We start from the raw sequence: 17,716 nt of genomic DNA, 5'->3' as shown, positions 1-17,716 counted from the left end.
TTTTTGTTTTCCCCGACCCTCCATCTTTGGGCAACGTTGTCACATTTGAAGGCCGTTTGAAGGCTCCACTTTTAGCAAGACAACAGCTGTAATTTGACGCCCCCCGCGCTTTTGCTAATTCCTTTGAAGCCAACCCACCCGCCACGAGGGGGGGCGGTTGGCGCTTTCTATTATGCATGTGCCGCCATTAGGCCTGTCAAGGTGGTGTCGTGAATTAATCAAACGCTATTCAAAGGTGACTTTGATTTTTTTTTTTTTAACTTTTAAATCATGCTCTGTTTTAGCGCCGTGCTAATTATTCAAAATGACGTTTCTACAGTGACTTGTTTCCACTTGTGCGATTTCGCCTCAAAGTCATATTTTTCCTCTTAAATTTTTCTCTTAATTAATTAAACATGTTAATCATATCATAATTACAGTAAAGTCTCGTTATATCGATATCGGATATATCGATAGTCCCGGTTATATCGATATTTTTTCGGACTCCCTTGAATATCGATATAACGAGACTTTACGGTAATTGGATTTAAGAATGTATTGATTATTTTCTTGAAAAGTTACTGACAGTGAATAATCATTCATTTTATCTTAGAACTTATTGATTTTATCTTCGAATTTATTGATTATTTTCTTGAACCTTATCATATCATATAATAATTAATTAAATTCATATCACAATTAATTAATTACATTAATTAATTAATTAAACACAGTAAATATATCATAATTAGTTTCATTTTAAAACTTATTACATAATTAATTAAATTAATTACACATATTAATCATATCATAATTACTTTCATTTTAGAACTTATTAATTATTTTCTCGAAAAGTAACTCACAGTGAATAATCATTAATTTTATTTTAGAACTTAGTGATTATTTTCTTGAAACTTATCATATCATATCAAATATCATGTCATAATTAATGAATTAAAATATTCTCTTACTTAAATATATTAATCATATCATAATTAATTGGATTTAAGAATGTATTGATTATTTTCTTGAAACGTTACTGACAGTGAATAATCATTCATTTTATCTTAGAACTTATTGATTAGAACTTATTGATTTTATCTTCGAATTTATTGATTATTTTCTTGAAACTTATCATATCATATAATAATTAATTAAATTCATATCACAATTAATTAATTACATTAATTAATTAATTAAACACAGTAAATATATCATAATTAGTTTCATTTTAAAACTTATTACATAATTAATTAAATTAATTACACATATTAATCATATCATAATTACTTTCATTTTAGAACTAATTATTTTCTCGAAAAGTAACTCACAGTGAATAATCATTAATTTTATCTTAGAACTTAGTGATTATTTTCTTATCATATCATATCAAATATCATGTCATAATTAATGAATTAAAATATTCTCTTAATTAATTAAATATATTAATCATATCATAATTAATTGGATTTAAGAATGTATTGATTATTTTCTTGAAAAGTTACTGACAGTGAATAATCATTCATTTTATCTTAGAACTTATTGATTTTATCTTCGAATTTATTGATTATTTTCTTGAAACTTATCATATCATATAATAATTAATTAAATTCATATCACAATTAATTCATTACATTAAATGATGAATGAAGTGGTGAAGAGAATTTTATCTGTTTTGGTTCCACGTTGGAGATTAACCCGATAGCATTTGTGAAACTCGAAATTTCACGCTGCATAAGTCAAATATTGTTCATGAATTGAACCTGCTTGAGCAGTCACGTGACATCGGAACACACGGTAGCGCAAAAAAATTATGAAAAATTTTCTTCTAATAAGAAATACAGTCAAAGCTGGGTTTTCGACCATAATCCGTTCCAGAAAAAAATGATTGAAAACTGAATTGGTTGAAACGAACAATGTCGACTCACATTGTAACGCTACACGAGGATAATGCGTGGGTCACAATGAGACGTGACGCCAGGAAGTGACATAGAAGCAAGCGGAGGGGAGTCCAGTGATGCGTTCAGGTGCACTCTGTTTGCTCAATATCCCACTTTTGGTTGTAAATCGAGGCATAAAACAAAAAACAACATTTTGGGACGAGAACCGAGACGTTCAAAAACCCAGGATTGACTGTAAAAACCTTATTCAACAATACTAATGCGTGAGATGGTTAAGGAAGTGGAGGGGAGTTGTGTGGTGCGTTCAGGTGCGCTCAGTTTGGTCAAGAAAACCGAACTGGTTGAGAACCAAGACGTTAAAAAAACCAAGGATTAACTGTAAAAACCTTATTCAACAATAGTAATGCCTGACACATTAGGAAGTGGACAGGAGTTGAGTGGTTGATTCAGGTGCACTAAGTTTGGTCGAGAACCCAATTTCGGTTGTAGACCAGGGCATAAAAAAACCAAAATTTTTGGCCGAAAACCGAATTGGTTGAGAACCAAGATGTTCGAAAACCCATCTTTGACTATATTATCATTCCGGATGAGCCAAATATTAGCCTTGGATTGAATCGTATCATTTTCAGTGTATCACTCTTGAATCGGCTCTTGAATCATCACTAGATATTCTTCAATCGACTCCTATCATTCAAAATGAGCCAAATATCCGAATCGACTCGTTCCATAAGAGCCAAAAATCCTTCCTGAATTGAATCTTCCGATTCGCGATCGAATCTTCTGATTCGTGAATCGAATCTTCGGAATTGAATATTCCGATTCACGAATCGAATCTTCTGAATTGAATATTCCCAATCAAATTGAATTGAATTGAATCTTCCAGATTGGAAGATTCCGAATGGGAAGAATTGAATCTTTCGAATCGAATTGAATGGGAAGAATGAATGGGAAAAATTGAATCTTCCGATTCGTGAATCATATCTTCTGAATTGAATCTTCTTAATCGAATTGAATCAAATTGAATCTTCCTAATTGGAAGATTCCGAATGGGAAGATTTGAATCTTCCGAATCGAATTGAATGGAAAGACTGAATGGAAAGAATTGAATCTTCTAAATCGAATTGCATCAAATTGAATTGAATTGAATCTTCCGAATCGAATCTTCAGATTCACGAATCGAATCTTCCGATTCACGATCGAATCTTCCGATTCTCGATCGATTCTTCCGATTCGCGATCAAATCTTCCGATTCGCGATGAACTCCTTCTTGAATCGAATCTTCCAATTCACGATGAATCAAACCATTTTGAGAGTCGCACCAAAAATTCGTTAGCGCCGTCGACTCAAATTCAAAGTGGTCATGTGACCTCTCGTTTGGCCGACATTTCATCCAGCGTCTATTTTGTGACTCCTCCCCCTTCCACTGGCTCTCTCCTGCTTCATTTTCAGGGTAAGACGACATAACGAACAGCTGGGGAGCCCCCCAACCCGCAAATATCCCATGGCGTTGGCTAGCGTGTGGCGCGGCGGGGCCTGACAGAAGTGATGCACGCCGCCTCCTCCCGCCTAATGAGCGGCGGCGTTCTCCGCCATGATGGGGCCATCATTAGGAAATTAGGGGGACAGAAGGTATTTACTGTAAAGCTGCCACCTCCCGTCAAGAGATAAATAGCCGCTGATCAACGCTCGCCGTCCATTAACCTTCCCGTTTTCTCGCCGCCGGCATATGGCGAACCAAAAAAAAAACACGAACCATCATTAATAGCGGCCACGACGATCGTTAATAGTAATATCTGGCTGTCTATATTCGCTATTTATTTGCTATCCATTATCTAGCTAGCTAGCTATTAGCTATCTAGCTGACTGTAGGCTGTCTGTCTGGCTCGCTGTTGGCTATCTATATTTGCTATTTATTTGCTATCCTTTAGCTAGCTCGCTAGCGATTAGCTGTCTATCTGACTGTAAGCTGGCTAGCTGTTAGCTGTCTGGCTATTTATTAGCTATTTATTCACTATCCAATAGCTAGCTAGCATTCTATCTATTTGATTTACTTCCGGGATGAGTGAACGCTGGCGCGTGTGGCTTATTATTATTATTATTATTATTATTATTATAATAACACAGAAAGATTTACCTTGTGACTGTAAAGTGACCTTGAGAGTTTTGAAAGGCGCTTGTAAATTCAATGTATTATTATTATTATTATTAGCTTCTGTAAGATACAGAGTTATCTGTAAAACTGGCTATCTTAGCTATCTAGCTGGCGATTAGCTATCTATTTGCCTGGCTATCTAGCTAACTAGCTAGCTATCTATTTGATATCTATTAGCTGTCTGACTGGTTATATATTAGCTGTCTTTCTGGCTATTAGCTATCTATCTGGCTAGGTATTAGCTTTATATATTAGCTAGTTTTGCAACTATATGAGTTACTTCCGGATTGAGTGAACGCTAGCGCGTGTGGCTGCCGCTACTCACCCGCAGAAATACGTATCCTGTGACTGTAAAGTGATCTTGAGAGTTTTGAAAGGCGCTTAGAAATGAAATGGATTCTTATTATTGTTATTATAATGACAAAAATCCTGGCACTGGAGTGGACATATTTTTGTTTATTCGACATTAGAAGGAAGGCTAGCGAGCTCAAATGGCGATTCGTATTTCCTTGATGTTCACCAAGCGCTAGTGTCCCTGCAGGCTGTTTAGTCGACAGAGGGAAACATTCCTCAACATGATCTTCACACCTCTACCCAAACTTTATCACCTGTCTCACACACACACACACACACACACACCAGACTTCCCGCGTGATCTTGGAAAGTCACACTAGGTAAAGATAAACAAAAGACTTCCCGGCGTCCATCTTGTGTCTCCAATTTGATTCGAAGGCTTTTTTTTGGGGGGGGGGGCGTTTTTGTGTGGAAACAGCGACATGAACGCGGCGCGACAATTAGCGCTTGTGCTAATGATGACAATTTCAGGTGTAATTGTCAAACTTACGCGGGCGCTCCGTCAATTAGCGCATTAGCGTGGGCCACAGCTGTAGCCTGCCACAGGCTTCTTGGTTGTGCGTGTTTGTGTCGTTGATGTTGACAGAAATGCACATTAGCGTGTGTCTAAAACATGAAATAATCTTCAACGTATAGCCTGAAACGCTGCATTGTCTTATATAGCGACAAATTGTCTTCTGCGTTTACATTTTTTTTTTAAATCATACCTGTCAACCTTGGTTAATCGCTGGCCTTATAAATAATTGCAATTCCCGTATAAGAATAGTAGTACAGTCGTACCTCGGCTTACGAACGCTTTAGCTAATGAACGTTTCGCCTTACGAACGTTAAATTCGCGCTAATATAATTTTGGCAATTGGTCAAGATTCGCGGTAGAAGCAGTGAGGGGAGGGGGAGTTAGAGGGCTCACAGCGTGCAATTGCGCAATAATAATAATAATAATAATAATAAAAAACAATAGTGAAGGGTGAGAAAATGTATAGAAAATATTCAGACTAATAAAGGCCAATCCAATCCAAAACACAGTGAAATTTAGACTTGTTTCAACTTTATTGATAGTTCAAAGGCAGAGTGTAGACTGCAAGGTTAAAATATCCCATCAATCGGGCTCCACAAATAACCCGCACAAGCCATCTGTACAATTTGAAAAGAACATACAAGCAAGGGAACTAGCTATTAATGAAGTTTCTAGTGTTTCTGCTTGCATTTGTTGCAATATCACAACTTCCAAGATGTACAACCCAGAGCTCCTTGAGAGACTTTATGCAAAAAGTTAGCCATTCCATCAAGCCATCAACGACCATCATAAAGGTAAATAAAATGATTTTATTTTACTGCGCAGTTTATTTCTTTAATTACAATACCATAGCACATTTATTATACAGAAAATAAGGTATATTTGTGTAGTTTTAAAGCTTATTTAGATGAAAATGTTGTTTTATGGGGACCTGGGAACGGATTATTCTCATTTTAATGGTTTCCTATGGGAAATTAATGTTTGGAATACACTTTTCGCCTTACACACACTTTCTGGGAACCAATTAAGTTCGTAAGTTAATGTATCACTGTACGCCGTATATGAATTGAAATGATTTCAAAAAACTATAACACATGGAGAAAGGTGATTTAACTCATTGACTGCCAGATGATGTGGAAAAATGTGTCCACTTCAGTGCCAAAAGAAAAGGACTCAATAGGAGAGGACAGATTGAGTCGTCACTTACTCCACGTTAGACGGTTTTGTCTCCAGAGGTGACTTTGCTTCATTCGTGTGAGTGTGTGTGTGTGTGTGTGTGTGTGTGTGTGTGTGTGTGTGTGTGTGTGTGTGTGTGTGTGTGTGTGTGTGTGTGTGTGTGTGTGTGTGTGAGACATCATGGGTGACATTGAGAGGGTGGTGTTGGAATGGGGAGGCGGGGGTGGGGGGTGTTTAGCCACCACCCATGGAGAACCGTGGAAGTGTCACCTTGACGTCTTTGTCCTCCAGAGACGAGCGTCCAGTCGCTTCCAATGGTCAAAACATGAATTTCATCAAACAATCGAGACATCATCATAAATGAATTCATTTATTATTATTATTATTATTATTATTATTATTATTATTATTATTGTGAGTATTATTATTATTATTATTATTATTATTAGTAGTAGTAGTAGTAGTAGTAGTAGTAGTAGTAGTATTTGTATTATTATTTTTACATGTAGTTGTATTTTTAGTTTTATTTGTAGTTGTATTTTTAATTGTATTTTTATTTGCATTTTTATTTGCATTTTTATTTGTATTTTTATTATTGTGCTCATTATTATTAGTAGTAGTAATAGTAGTAGTAGTATTAGTATTTGTATTGTTTTTATTTGTATTTGTAGTTTTATTTGTAATTTTCTTTATTTGTATTTTTAGTTGTTTTTTATTTTTATTTGTATTTTTAATCGTTATTTTAATTGTGTTTGTATTTTTATTTGAATTTGTATTTTTAGTTTTATTTTTTGTTTTTATTTTTATTTTTATTTTTATTTGTAATTTTATTTTTATTTGTACCTTTATTTTTTATTTTTTTAGTTTATTTTATTTTTGTATTTATTTTTATTTTTATTTTTTTTTTTTTACATTTTTTTCAGTTATTTTTTATTGTTATTTCTATATCTGTTTTTATTTGTATTTGTAATTATTTTTTATTTTTATTTCTATATGTGGTTTTATTTGTATTATTATTTGTATTTTCATTTTTATTATATGAGACAAAAAGTCCTATTAAATCTGGAAATGATCCACCACCAAAAATGTCAATCGGCCATTGATGGACCAAGTGTCACATGACTGGTCGCATCTGTTGTCATCTCGCCGCCATCTCCGTGGCAACCGTCGTCATCGCCAAGATGTTTCCCCCATTTTTTTTAATTTTTTTTTTTCAACATCTCACTGAGGGCGACCATCTGCTTTTCCGTCTCGACGGACGGGTACGGGGGGGGTTGCGTCCTTGTCCTGCTGGTATGACGCAACGGGAAGTCACGATAGGGGGTCCGCCCACCCCCTCCTGCGAGGCCCAGGTGTCCTCACGGCTCAGCAGATGTGGCATGATGGGGGCAGGTGAGGGCTGCCCCATCATTTGCCTGTCTGACTTTTTTTTCATATATATAAATTTTATTCTATTTATCAACCCCACCTGGACGCCCACGCTGACCTACCGCACCTGCTCTGCCAGAGTCCACAACTTGTGTCTCGCACTTGCCTGAATCTGTCTTCAATCTATCCGCTAAAAAGACGCTAGCAAGCCGCTAGCTAGCCGCTGCTATTTCTCACCTTCCCTCTCACCTGCCCGTAGGGTTGGAATTGTATTGGATTTGATTAGATGTACATTGATACCTTGGTTTACGAACTTACCCAGATAGAAGTGTGTAAGGCGAAAAGTGTGTATCCCAAAAATTAATTTCCCATAGGAAACCATTAAAATGAGAATCATTCGTTCCCATAAAACATAATTTTCTACTTTTTCTACTTTGGAATTGGATTGGATTGGATGTACATTGATACCTTGGCTTACGAACTTAAGTGGCTCCCAGATAGAGTGCGTAAGGCGAAAAGTGTGTATCCCAAAAATAAATTTCCCATGGGAAACCATTAAAATGAGAATAATTCGTTCCCATGTTCCCATAAAACATAATTTTCTACTTTTCTAAGCCTTAAAACTACACAAAATATACCTTGTTTTATGTATAATAAATGTGCTACGCTATTATAATTAAAGAAAACACGTCGGCTGCCATTTTCTTGTTACAAGAACGGGCTCGTTTGCAAACGACACATCACTCATTGTGGCGCTCCGTGTGTATCCCGAAAAATCACGAAAAATTTCGTATGCCAAAATTTAAAAAAAATAAATAAAAATTAATAACAAATAATATGACAACACAAAGACACAGAGTCATTCATTCTTCAGCACTTGCTGTACCCTCTTTCTGACAAGAAGCAGTTCCAGATGAAAGAGGAATTGTGTTGTGGTAACTCCCTCCCCACCCCTGGAGGCCTTTTTTAAGGCATTCGCAAAATGAGCTATCATGGCACTTTATTCCTTATTCAATAATAATAATAATAATAATAATAATAATAATACAATTCTAACCACCTTACCAAATCTCTCAAGGTCCCTTTACAGTCACAGGATAAGTTTCTCTGCGGGGAAGCAGCGGCCAGCGTTCACTCAACCCAGAAGTAACTCAAATAGATAGAAAGCTAGCTATCTAGCTTATAGATAGCCAATAGATAGATAGCGAGATAGGATAGCCATATAGCTAATAGATAGCTACCTGGATCGCTAATCGATAGCTAGCTAGATAGCCATATAGCTAATAGATAGCGACCTATATAACTAGCTAGCCAGCAAGATAGCTAATAGATAGCAAATAGATAGCTAGGTAGCTAGCGAGATAAATAAAAAAGAAGTGAAGAGAGGAAATATTTATATGCTAATGCTAGCACTACTTTGAGCCAACAAGGTGAATGATAAAGATGGACAAAAGAACTAGCTAGCTAGCCAATAGATGGCTAATAGGTTCTTGATCAATTTGAAAATGGTTTCTCGAGCAGACCAAACTGAGCGCCCGAATACCCCCCAACCCCCCATGGCTCTTTTCCAACCAGAAATCCAAATTCCACCTCCGACTAGCCTTGGCTTTTCGACCTAGCTGCCCCCCAGCCTCTACTCACCTACGCCACCTCATGCCCAACCCCCTCTTTTTAATTTTGTAATTTTTTGCCCCACCTTGCCCCAACTCGACACTTCCTTTCCGCCGCCCCCTGTTCGATTTTGACGAGCCGAACCGTCGGCTGATCGCTTCCTTTTTAACGCCACACACTAGCGCTCACGCACTTACCATGCACACTTAGCGCTCTTAGCATGCGCGGCAGGTTGACGTGGGGGGGGGGGGGGGCGTCATCCAAAAAGACGGATGGGTCGCTTCCAAGTGACCAAACACAGGCTGCTCCTTCCCCTCGACTGTTTGCTTCATCTCGTCTTTGTTTTCTGGAGGTCTTGCGGCGTGTTTGTCTTCTTTATTGTTCTCCCCTCGATTGTCTCGTCGCCATCTTGGCGGCCATCTTGGCGCCCATCTTGACTTCCCTTAAGCCACCGCTGTCGTCCCACTGATGTTCTTTGCGTCAGAAACCTTAGACACTCTTCTTTCGTCAGAATAAAAATAGTTAATTCCTAAGTTCTATCAGTCTGGAGTTATCTGGGCTTGAAATGAGGGTGGGTGTCCAAAATACAATGCAAAACATTGGTTTCTATTGGGCTAATAGATAACCAATAGCTAGCTAGCTAGCTAGAAAGCTAGCCAGCCATATAGCTAATACATAGCGCTAATAGCACCCTGATTTTCTCCATTAACGTTGTACATGATACTTTTTTTCACTTTTGCAGAAAAAAAAAAGGTTGACAATTTTTCTTTTTCTGTACTTGCGCATATAGAGTCAAACCTCGGTTTTCGAACGTCTCGGTTCTCATCCCATTCGGTTTTCAACCAAAAATGTCATATTTTTTTTATGCCCCGGTATACCTGTGTTTGCCCAAAGACAGCTGGGATAGGTGCCAACACGCCCCGTGGCAGAAAGATAGACAGATTTTTATGTACAAATGTTAATGTTGATGTTAAAAATTGGTGAAAATAAGTTTGTTTTGATAGAATTTTACACATGACCTGCTCTATTATTAAGTTTTTATCCACTTTATGCGATGAAATAGTTAAAAAAAAGTTGTTTTCTAGACTTTGAACGGATTAAGATTTTTTACATTGACTTTAATGGAAAGTGCTGTTTCGGTTTTTGAACAAATTGGTTTTCGTACAGGTTTCTGAAAAGGATTATGGTCCAAAACCGAGGTATCACTGTATATATATTCATAGAACATATAAATCCATTTTAAGTGGGTGATTTTTTTTTGTAATTATATTTTTTTCCTGGGTGAAAAGGGCTATACAAGCGCAACAAACCTAAGCTAACAAAGCGGGCGGTGAGGTGGTTCCATATTTTCATGAAATTGGACAGCGTAAAACAGCAGTATGATTTTTCTTTTTTTTTTTTTTTGTCTGGCATTTGCCCGCGGTGCGTCTCGTCCCGGTGACCCGTCGTAGAAAATCAAGACATAGAGCAGATTAAACGGCGGCCATCGGCGTGACGACAATTATGCTCTGATGTGGCGCTGGGGTTCGGGAGCACTTGAACCCTCCTTCAACTCGGCGCGCCGCAGCGTCGACGCTTGTTTTAGCTCCGTTTCGCTAGCTCATGCCGCCATTAGGCTGATCTACAGTCCGGCCTGCCAAAGCGGGTGGCGGTCGCTGCCCGGCGGGCCGGAAACTCATCGCTCCTCAACTCTATACCTCCTCCTTACGGTACGCACTCACTCATTCACGCCGATGAATCAGCCAACAAATGAATTGAAAGAGATGAAGCAGCTAGCTTAGCTAGCTAACCTAAGTAACCAGTCTCAATCAAACATCTCACTCATCTACATACCGAGCTAGGTTGCTAGCCCGCTACCTAGCTAGCTTTTACTTGCCTACCTACATCCTTATCGACTCCCCTACTTGCTTAATGACCTATCCCTAGCTTGCTAACTAGCTAGCTAGCTTTTACCTGCCTACCTACCTCCTGTACTACTCCCCTACTTACTGACCTATCCCTAGCTACCTAGCTTCTACCTACCTACCTCCTTATAATAATAATACATTTAATTTCTAAGCACCTTTCAAAGCTCTCAAGGATCTACCCCCCTACTTATTTAATGACCTATCACTAGCTAGCTAGCTTATCTAGCTAACGTAAGTAGCTTGTCTCAATCAAACAACTCACTCGTCTACATACCGAGCGAGCTAACTATGTAGCTAGCTTCTACCTGCCTACCTACCTCCTTATATACCCCCCTAATTACTTACTGACCTATCCCTAGCTAGCTAGCTACATAGCCTCTACCGGCCTACCTACTTCCTTTACTACCCTCCTACTTACTTACTGACCTATCCCTAGCTAGCAAGCTTAGCTAGCTAACCTAAGTAGCTTGTCTCAATCAAACAACTCACTCGTCTACATACCGAGCTCGCTAACTATCTAGCTAGGTTCTACCTGCCTCCCTACCTCCTTATCTATTCCCCTACGTACTGACTAACCTATTCTTAGCTAGCTACCTACCTAGCTTCTTCCTGCCTACCTACCGCCTTATCAACCCCCCTACTTACTTACTGACCTATCCCTAGCTAGCAAGCTTAGCTAGCTAACCTAAGCAGCCTGTCTCAATCCCGGCCTACCTACCTCATTTTCTACCCTCCTACTTACTGACCTATCCATAGCTAGCTAGCTAGCTAGCTTTTACCTGCCTACCTACCTCTTTATCTACTCCCCTACTTACTGACTGACCTATTCCTAGCTAGCTAGCTACCTAGCTTCTTCCTGCCTACCTACCTCCTTATCAATCCCCCTACTTACTAACTGACCTATCCCTAGCTTGCTTGCTTCTACCTACCTACCTACCTACTTACCTACCTACCTCCTTATCTAGCCCCCTACTTATTTACTGACCTATCCCAGCCTATCTCAATCAAATAGCTCACTCTCCTACATACCGAGCTAGCTAGCTGCCTATTTATCTACATTATGGATGACAGCACAGATGAAATTACTGACCTATCCTTAGCTAGCTAGCTAGCTTCTCCCTGCCTACCTACGTCCTTACCGACACCCCTACTTCTCTACTGACCCATCACTAGTTAGCTAGCTAGCTTCATCCTGCCTACCTACCTCCTTATCTACCCCCCTACTTACTTACTGACCTATCCCCAGCTAGTTAGCTAGCTTTTACTTGCCTATTTACCCCATATACCCCCTATTTATCAAAGTCAGCTTTATTGTCAAATATGCTAATATGCATGACAGCACAGATGAAATTACTGACATATCCCTCGCTAGCTAGCTAGATAGCTAGCTTTTACCTGTCTACGTACCTACTTATCTACCCCGCTACTTACTTACTGACCTATCCCTAGCTAGCTAGCTACCTAGCTTAACGTCAGCAGTGGCACTCCCACATCAGCAAGGCTTCATCAGCCATGAAACAAAATGGAGTTACATCAGATTTATACAGCAGAAGGAGGGTTTGGGGGTGGGGAGTGTTTCGGGGGCACGATATGGGGGGGAGGGAGGAGGGTGGAGGGAATTATCCGGAAAGGTCATCCTCAATTTCTGTCCAGAAAATGATCTTTTCCCGCTCCGTAATAAACATTTATCTGATCCTTTTATTGGCTTTATGAGAGCTGACAGTTTAGTTAAGCCGTTTGCCGCTAGCGAGGGTCGGGACAGTTAACGTTCCATTTCCGACCGAGGGGTTACAGGGGGGGGGGGGGGGGGCAAGGGCAGCAGGTCCCGAATACAGGAAGAAAAAAAATGAATAAAAAAGGTGTTGACGTGGTTAAGGTCGCCGGCTAAGGATTTAAAAACAAATACTTAAAGGACAACCGACGTCACTTTTTTGTTTCTTAACTGGCATCAGAAAAACGTTTGATAGCATCTAAAATACTCAAAACACGCAGTATGATATTTTTAGTCAAATCCAAAACACCAAAAAAAATGACTTAAAGTGTCCAAAATCTGCAAAAAAAATTGAGCCGCGAATTGGGCATTTTCAGGAAGTCCCGCCCCCAGTTCGTGACATCACACCAAGACGTCTTGCATTGCTGGAGAATCAAAAAAAATGGCTTCAGATTCGGAGAAGATGCTTTTTTTGTTACACATCCAGTTATGAATATGATTCAAATAGTTCTGAAGAGGAAAGCATACATGTTTGCAATCCATTAAAGAAGTCCTTCCGTGTCATTTTGAGGCATCTGGACTGCAGAAAAGAGGCAGAAAATGGCGACCAAGCTCCCTGTGAGGAATTAATCAGCCCGTTTCCACAGGCTGATAAATTCCTTCCATGGAGCTTGGTCGCCCTCTCCTGGCGGCTTTTTGGTGCAACACGACGTTTTCAGACCAAACAAGTACAGCAAAATACATTGACGTGATGGAAGGACTGCTAAAATGTGTCTTTTTTTTTTGGGTCAGGGGCGTTCCTTCAGTGACGTCACGTACGGACTCGTCACCGACTCAAAAACAAGACTTCCGGAATATTCAGCGCGAGTCTTAAAAGGTAAAATATATGCGGTGGAATCTTTGTAAAATACGCTCAATAGACGTCATTAGGCGCGCTAAGTTAGCACGTAAAGTGAACGTGTGACTCGGTGGCGGCGGCAACGTAGCTTGGCGTGCAGCAGGCAGGGGCAAAGCTCCCGCTTTGCCTCGCCATCCAGACCATCTGCGGCCCCAGCTGGAGCGCCGGCGCGGGTCTGGCACTTGTACGCCGCCATATTTACAGATCCAAACACAAATGGCGACGGCCTGATTGTTTCACGATTCATTAGTCAGACAAGCTCGGCTCGCGCGCCAGCCCAGCTGTTCCAGAGTAAACCTTTATGGCTTCCCGGGGCCGCCCCGCCGTCAAATGTATTGATCTGTGGCCTGTTTCGCCTCAAGGAGGGGAGGGGGGGCGGAGTCAAAAGCAGCTAGGTTTTTATCAGATCGGCTCGCTTTGACTGGTGAGTTGACTTCCGCGCTGTCCATGCTCCTAATTTAAGAAAGACGACCATTCTGGAGCATAGCTTTCAAGCTAACTAGCTGGATCTCTATTTGCTATCTAGCTGGCTAGCTATGGAGCTAGATATCTAGCTCTCTATTTGCTATCGAGCTGGCTAGCTATCTAGCTAGCTCTCTATTTGCTAGTCAGCTCTCTATTTGCCATGTAGCTGGCTATCTATCTAGCTATGAGCTATCGAGCTAGCTATCTAGCTCTCTATTTGCTATCTAGCTGGATAGCTATTGAGATAGCTAGCTCCCTATTTGCTATCTAGCTGGCTATCCATCTATCTATCTATCTATCTATCTATCTATCTATCTATCTATCTATCTATCTATCTATCTATCTATCTATCTAGCTATGAGCTATCGAGCTATGAGCTATCGAGCTAGCTATCTAGCTCTCTATTTGCTATCTAGCTGGCTAGCTATTGATATAGCTAGCTCGCTCCCTATTTGCTATCTAGCTAGCTTTCTATTTGCTATCTATCTATCTATCTATCTATCTATCTATCTATCTATCTATCTATCTATCTATCTATCTATCTATCTATCTATCTATCTATCTATCTACCTATATCGATCTATTAGCTATAGAGCTAGCTAGCAAGCTCTCTATTTGCTATCTAGCAGGCTAGCTATTAGGATAGACAGCTTGCTCTATATTTGCTATCTAGCTGGCTGGCTATCCATCTAGATATTAGCTATCGAGCTAGTTAGCTAGCTCTCTATTTACTATCTAGCTGGCTATCTATCTATATAGCTATTAGCTATCGAGCTAGCTAGCTAGCTGTCTATTTACTATCTAGCTGGCTAGCTATCCAGCTCTTAGATATCGAGCTAGCTAGCTAGCTCTATTTGCTATTTAGCTTGCTACCTATCTAGCTATTAGCTGTCTAACCGGCTAGCTATCGAGCTAGCTAACTAGCTCTCTATTTGCTATTTAGCTGGCTAGCTATCCAGCTCTTAGATATCGAGCTAGCTAGCTAGCTCTCTATTTGCTATCTAGCTGGCTTGCTATCAAGATAGCTAACTAGCTCTCTATTTGCCAAGGGAAAAGCATAAATGTTTGCGATCGATTAAAGCCATCTGGACTCCAACGTAGCGCCCAGAAAATGCACAAGATGGCGCACAAGCTCCGTTGGAAATGGGCTGATTTGTCCGCTGGGAATTTGTGTCAACTAGTATCAAATAGTAGTCTTGGTGCAACACACAACGATTCACCATCGTGTTATTTGTCGTTTTCCTTCTAATCTCGCCATCAACACTGTGTTTTCAGACCAAACAAAGTACCCAAAATGCACTAGGTACGTCAAATATGGCTATATGCGCTGGAATCTTTGTCAAATACGCTCAGTAGAAGTCATTTGAAGTCATTTTACAAATTCTGGACGCAACTTGTCCCGAGGTGTCGGTCGTCCTTTAAAACGACAATGGCGAGATAAAACCTAAGTTTGCCAGCCCGCGAATCCACAAGGGAGAAGAAGAATCGGTACTGGGCTGGGGTCAAGTTATCGTATTGATTTGCCGTTACGGCCGGTCAAATGATTCACTGATGCTTATTGGCGTTCTGCCACCGGGCTAAGCGGCGCTATTGATCCCGTCGCATCGTGTCACCGCTCGCCCGAAATTAGCCTTGTAGACGTTCCGAGGTGGGCGGGGTCAGGTGGGAGACGTGGGCGTCGTCGTGCTTTAGCGGGCCTCGCAAGTGCCTGATTTAATTAACAGCATATTAGCTAATTAGCATGTTGATGAACGCTCCATTAATCCGCCGCGGAGCCAATTGAATTTAATTAGCAACGCGGGCAGCCGTGCAGGTAGACGCCGTTGAAAATCGCACCTGGGGAAGAAAAAAAAATATATGATAGCAAGCTAAAATTTGCCACGTGTTTATTAGACATACTAAGAACCAAAGTGGCTCGAAAAATCATCCGCCAAAGCTGGTTTTATACAGCAATATATATCTGTATATATATATATATATATATCGATAGATAGATTTTTTAATAAATACATAAGTAAATGCATACATACATAAAAACATAAATAAATACATAAATAAATAAAGGCATAATTAAATGCATACATACATGAATAAATACATAAATAAATACATAAATAAATACATAAATAAATAATGGCATACATAAATATAAACATAACTGAATACATAAACAAATACATAAATAAATACATACACAAATAAATACATAAATACACACATACATCAATACATAAATAAATACACATAAATACACATAAATAAATACACAAATACATACATAAATACATATATACATAAATCCATACATATATACATACATACAAACATAAATACACAAATACATACACACAAACATCAATAGATAAATACATAAATAAATAAATACACATAAATAAATGCATAAATCCACAAATACATAAATAAATAAATACATAAATACACAAATACATAAATAAATACATAAATAAGTACATAAATAAATACTTACACAAATAAATACATGCGCAAATAAATACATACATAAATAAAGGCATACATAAATATAAACATAACTGAATAAATAAACAAATACATAAATAAATAAATACATAAATACACAAATACATAAATAAATACATAAATAAGTACATAAATAAATACTTACACAAATAAATACATGCACAAATAAATACATAAATACATAAATAAATAAAGGCATACATAAATATAAACAAATACATAAATAAATACATACACAAATAAATACATAAATACACACATACATAAATACATGAATAAATACACACATACATAAATAAATATACAAATACATAAATACACAAATACATAAATAAATACATAAATGAATACATACATATACATACATACGTACGCACGCACACACACACACATACACGTACACACACATACATACACACATATAAATGAATGAATGAATACATGAATACATGAAAACATAAATGAATGAACACATGAATACATAAATACATGAAAACATAAATGAATGAACACATGAATACATAAATAACCGTGTTTGATAGCCATGTTGAACTCACGCTGAGATTTTGGTATGACTTCATGTTTTATTTGATGATTTTTTTTTTAGGGTGACTTTGGCCCACTTCCAAAACCTCTGAGGGTCGGATGGACGGAAATATGGCGGCCCGCTCGTCTGAACATCTGGCGAGCGTCAGGATCGCCACGCGGGGACCCTCCGCCAGACGCCGGCCGGGTCATCCATCAGGCCTGCTGACAGCGAGCGCCGCACGCTGTTCCGACTGAGATTTTCAGTATGGCTGCTTGGCAGGTAATTAATGAAGCCATCTTGGTGACTTTTTATTCATATATCAAATGTTTTTTGTTCCGTTCAGAAATCGACGATTGTTGCCCGGGAGTTCTTGCTAACCTTGCTAACCGCTAGGATTTGCGTTTACGTGTGGTCTGAAACCGCTTTCCAATTGCAGACACCTGCTATCTATTAGCTGTCTATTTATTAGATATCGATCTATCTATTAGCTAGATAGCTAGTTAATCGGCTATCTGTTAGATATCTAGCTAGCTAGCTGCCTTACTATTAGCTATCTATCTGTAAGCTAGCTGGCTATCTATTAGCTATCTAGCAGGCTGATATAACAATAGAGAAATAGATAGCCAGCCATCCAGATAGATAGCCAATA

The 17,716-nt window shown here is 38.9% G+C and overlaps 1 long non-coding RNA gene across 2 annotated transcripts in view; it reads left to right on the top strand.

The window, feature by feature from the left end:
• LOC148898681 (uncharacterized) overlaps window positions 1-17,342 on the top strand; it is a 72,834-nt gene extending 55,492 nt beyond the window's left edge. The window contains exons 3-4 of one of the 2 annotated variants that reach the window (XR_016114620.1): window positions 13,469-13,553; window positions 17,146-17,342. This is a non-coding gene — a long non-coding RNA (uncharacterized LOC148898681). The remainder of the gene's footprint in view (window positions 1-13,468; window positions 13,554-17,145) is intronic. The other variant, XR_016114621.1, reaches the window with a different exon arrangement.
• The last annotated feature ends 374 nt before the right edge of the window (window positions 17,343-17,716 follow it).

The sequence above is a fragment of the Hippocampus bargibanti genome, linkage group LG04, assembly GCF_051943395.1.
Source record: "Hippocampus bargibanti isolate YZ-2025 linkage group LG04, ASM5194339v1, whole genome shotgun sequence".
NCBI classification, from domain to species: domain Eukaryota; kingdom Metazoa; phylum Chordata; class Actinopteri; order Syngnathiformes; family Syngnathidae; genus Hippocampus; species Hippocampus bargibanti.
The sequence above is the reverse complement of the archived record's forward strand: the minus strand, read 5'-3'. Positions and strand labels throughout refer to the sequence as shown.